Here is a 4,925-nt window from a genome sequence, read left to right on the forward strand (position 1 = left end):
TTCCAACTCTTTGCTATTGCAAATGAAGCTGCAATAAACATGGGTGTGCATATATCTGCTTGGGTGGCTGTTATGGTTTCTTTAGGGTATATTCCCAGTAGTGGAATTGCTGGGTCAAATGGTATTTCTATTAGCAACTTTCTGAGAAAGCGCCATACAGCCTTACATAGTGGTTGCACCATTTTACACTCCCACCAACAGTGAATAAGGGTTCCAGTTTCTCTGCAACCTCTCCAGCATTTGATGTTTGCTGTTCTGTTAAATTTTGCTATTCTTACTTGGGTAGGATGATATCTCATAGTTGTTTTAGGTTTTAAATCTTAATGCCAAGAGACTTCCCATCTTTCTCCGGAAAAGGAAGTAACGGGTGAATTCAAACTGCCTTTTTAAAAAATCAGCATAAGATGCCACGGACTATGCCATCAGAGTTCCTATAATTATCAAGGTAAAAATGAATAAATATCTAAATAATTCCCAGTATGATTCAAGTCCCCTAGAAAGCTTGATTCCTTTTATGCCCTTCAAGATATTTTTCCCCCTTATTGTGAGGACATTAAGTTTATCTTTTTAAAAAAACTCACCAGAATATATTTTGCCATGAAGTTGTCTTCCGTAAATGTTCACTTAGGTTAATTGCTGCCCACGTACGATCATTTTTTCCCCAAAAATTATGATTGCTTTCTACATCAAATCTCTTTGGAGATAATTTTCTTAATTAATTCTTTAGAATCTTCCTCAGTCCAGGACAGCTGGTGACCAATTTTCAGTTTTTGAATAAAAATGTCTATTTAACCCTCCTATTGAACAATTTTTTTCTGGACTATGCAACCCTTGGTAAGACAACTCTTAATATGAGTAGAGACCCCCATTGACACCCCCTTCTAGTGTCTGGCATCAAGTGGATCAGATTCACCCCTCCTGCCCCCCCCAAATACCCCAAACTCTAATCCGCTGCTGTGGGTTCAACTCTTACTCATAGTGACCCTCCATTCCTTTTGAGAGGAGTTAAATCTTTACACGTAGAGACTACCTTTCTCCTGAGGAGCAGCTGGAGCATTTGACTTGGTGACCTTTCAGTTAGCAGCCCTACACATGACCTCACCAGGGTTCTGAAATTGTATGTTGTTGATTGCTTTAGTGTGATAACAATACATGTCTTAACAGTGTTGTTGAGACTCTTAAACGCGATTGTTGCTAGCTACCCTCGAACGGATTATGACTCCTAGTGATCCAATGAACAACAGATCTGAGCCTTGCCCTATTATTCGCCATCCTCACCATCTCTGATATACAAAAGCCTCTTGTTACAGTTTCATCTCTTCACCATCCATCACGATGCCGCCAATCGGCCCAGTGGTGAGAATCTTTGTTTTCTTGATACTGAGCTTCAATATTGAAGGCTGCAGTCCTTGACCTTCTGCAGCAAGCACATCAGCTCCTCCTCAGTTTCAGCAAGCAGGGTTGTGTCATCTGTATAATGCAGATTGTTGATGAGTCTTCCTCCAATCCTGATGACACACTTCTTCTTATACAGCCCAACCTCCCAGATAATCTGTCCTGCATATAGATTAAAAAGGTATGGAGATAGGACACATCCCTCACATATGCCCTTCCCAATTTTGAACTATGCAGTGTCTCCTTGCTCTGTTCTGACAACTGCCTCCTGGTCCAAGTATAGGTTTCGCATTAGAAGGATCAAGTGTCCTGGGATTCCCATTCTTCCCAGAACTTTAGTTTGCTTGGCTCCAGAATTAACACTCTTGGCACCAGTAGCCAAGAAGTTAAAAGACATATTGCTGTCAGAGACCTCTCCAAACTACTGAAGAGCAATGGTGCCAGTTCGGAGACTAAGGCCATGGTCTTTGCAATCACTTGCTATGCATCAGAGAGCTGGACAATGACTAGGAATGGTAGAAGGAGAATTGATGCCTTTGAGCTGTGGTGTTGGAGAAGAGTATTGAATAGACCATGGACTGCTAAGAGAATGAACAGGTTCATCCTAGAGAGGGTTAAACCAAGCTGCTCTTTGGAGGCAAGGATTCTGAAGCTTCACGTGATATACCTTGGACATGTTTCAAGGAAGGACCAGTCCTTGGAGAAGGAAGTCATGCTTGGGAGGGTAGAGGGATAGTGCAAGAGATGAAGACCATCAATGAGATGGATTGATTCAGTGACTTAGGGTAACATGGGTAGGTGTGTCAGAGACAATAAGATTGGCACAGTATAGAGCAGGGTTTAGGGCTATTGTACATAGGGTCTCTATGAGTCAGAGCAACTTGATGGCACATAACAACAACAATAACAACAACTTGTTACAGTCATTGCCAACCCACCTTCCTGAAGGTCTTCCTCTCTTTCGTTTACACCTTCAAAACATGGTGTTCTTTTCCAAAGATTGGCCCCTCCTAACAACATAGCCAAAATGTGTGAGATGAAGTTTTTCCATCTTCGCCTCCAAGGGGCACCCTGGCCGCATTTTCTCCAAGACATATTTGTTTGTTCTTTTGGCAGTACTTTTCAGTACTCTTTTCCACCACCACAGCTCAGAGACATCAATTCTTCTCTCGTCATCCTTACTCATTGTCTCGCTCTCAGTTGCATTATGTTCTTGTGGTGTACAGAACCGACCCGTAGCAGACCTTCTGGTGGGTTTTCAGAGGCAATTAGTTGCACGAGAGTAGATTGTCCATCTTTCCGCGGAGCAGCTGGTGGCCTCGAACCTCGTGACTTAGGGTTTGCAGCGCAGCTTCTTGTCACTAGGCCACCAGGGCTCCCTAGGAAATAGGTGATTGGAAAGATGGGGGCTTGAATCAGGTACACCTTAAGTAGGTGTCTATTTTGTAGCATAAAAATCCTTTCAGTTTCTTGAATTCCAAGGAATGATGACATCTAATTTTAGGTATTTGCTAAGCCCTGATAAACAAATGAAATATCCAACTTTAACCTGTAGGTTGTTACGTGCCATCGAGTTGCTTCCAATAGCCCTGAACCCTGCTCTATCTTGTGCCAACTTTACTGTATCCGATACACCCACCCTTATTTCCCCAGTCACTGTCTCAATGGTCTCCCTCTTTTTCTCTGTCTCTTCACCCCTTCAAGGATGATGTCCCTCTCCAAGGACAGGTCTCTCCTTGCAACATGCCCAAATTATGTCAGAAAAAGCCTCAGAATCACCCTTAGATGGATGATTTTATTTCATTCTTAAAAACTAATGAAGTAAGCACTGTGATTATCTCTATTTTATAGGGGAAGAAAATTAGAGGTTCAGAGAGGTAATTCACATTCACGCAGTTTCCAATATACTTTTTCAAGGATTTCAACAACCAAAAAAATACCTTAAAGGAAAACTGTTCAATTTTTTTGCACAACAAATATTCAAAAATAACTATTTGGCCATTTTGTCTTCTCTAGGCTCCTTTTCCTTTTGAGGAGAAGGGAAGAAAGGGTAGCAGCCAAATGCTTCCATAGCTTGTGGCTCAGGATAGGGCTAGCTTCCGGGATGGTAGCCACTTCCTATTCAAGGATCAGACATCTTGCAAACCGGAAGTCCCCTGCCCACTAGTTTAGATTTCCTCCCAGCTGCGCCTGGGGCACGTGCTCTACCTGCTTCCGGTTACTAGGGGGTGCTGCTCCAGAATCTTATATCTCAGGAGGGTGGTGACCACGTGACCCAGCTGCTGCCTGGTGGAGCCTTGCATGAGGCTGTGTGGAGGGGAGAGTGAAGTGCTGCTGAACCCGCCTTAGCTGCTCATCTTTCTCTACCGCCTTCCCTGCATTGGCCAGAGGGCGGGGCTACAGCTGCAAGTCCGGCGTGCGCGAGCTCAGCTGTAAACTGCGACCTTTAAAGCAGCCGCGTGAGTTTCCCAGGCACCTGGAAGCCCTGGGAAGAGACGCCTCACCCCTACATTGTAGCAGTTGTTGCCATTGCTGCCCTGCAAAATAAAACGGGTCAGGCCCTTCCGCGTTTCCCTGGCATAGATTGGCTTTCTTTGGAATATCTCTTAACAGCGGGCCCAGGGGAGGATTGGGGTATTTGTATCTCTTGGCCTATCTGCCAGGATGCCTTTCCTGATAAGTGCTGACCAAGTCGCAAAAAAGAAACAAAATAATGCACAATTATGCTCCGAGAGAACAGTTTTCCTGGTTATGATCTGAGCATGAGAGTTCTATGAACGTGACTACAGTTTTGTTTCACTTTGGATTTTTCTTTGTGTATGGGTTGGGTTCTTTTTTCTTTTCTCTTTAATTTTTTTTTTTTTTTCAGTTTCTGTGTACACTTAAACAAATGAAAAGTCAGGGAGTATCCAGACTACATACTGGAGTCACTCAAATGAAAGTACATTGTGCACTCTCAGATGGTTTCAGAGACATAGAAACTGACGAATGTTTCTGCCAGTACGATGCTCCGCCTCAGAACTGACCAAACAATGTCCCATAAACTTAATTCATTATGGTTCTTATTACCAGGTCGGGGAATGAGGTGAGTCCAGTTCGAGGGAAAAGGATAATTTAGAGAGAAAATAATATAATGCCTTCAGAAATTTAAATATTTTTATTGGAATATATTTTACATGCGGTAAAGTGCACTAATTTTTAGGTATATGATTCAATTATTTTAGTAAATTTAGAATGTTTTGTAAGGCCACCACAGTCCATATTTAGGACATTTCCATCACCTGTAAAAGTTCCTGAAGTCCATTTGCAGTCATTTCTCCTGTCCTATCAAGGGAACTACATTTTTTTTTTTCTCTAGTCACTTCTGGCTATTTCACATGAATGGAGTCATAAAAGTATGCAGTTGTCTGTGACTTTCTTCTTTCGCTTTCAGACCCCATTCATGTAATAGCATGTATCATCAGTATGTCACTAATTTTTAATGGCTGAAGTATTTCAGTGCATAGATATACCTCATTATAAATAAATAA

At 42.4% G+C, this 4,925-nt stretch overlaps 1 pseudogene; it reads left to right on the forward strand.

Annotated features, from left to right (window-relative positions):
- Positions 1 to 4,420, forward strand: part of LOC102859598 — a 5,909-nt pseudogene extending 1,489 nt beyond the window's left edge.
- Positions 4,421 to 4,925: the final 505 nt, after the last annotated feature.

Source organism: Elephantulus edwardii, unplaced genomic scaffold (assembly GCF_000299155.1).
Source record: "Elephantulus edwardii isolate Elephantulus edwardi_28Jun2011 unplaced genomic scaffold, EleEdw1.0 scaffold00131, whole genome shotgun sequence".
NCBI classification, from domain to species: Eukaryota; Metazoa; Chordata; class Mammalia; order Macroscelidea; family Macroscelididae; genus Elephantulus; species Elephantulus edwardii.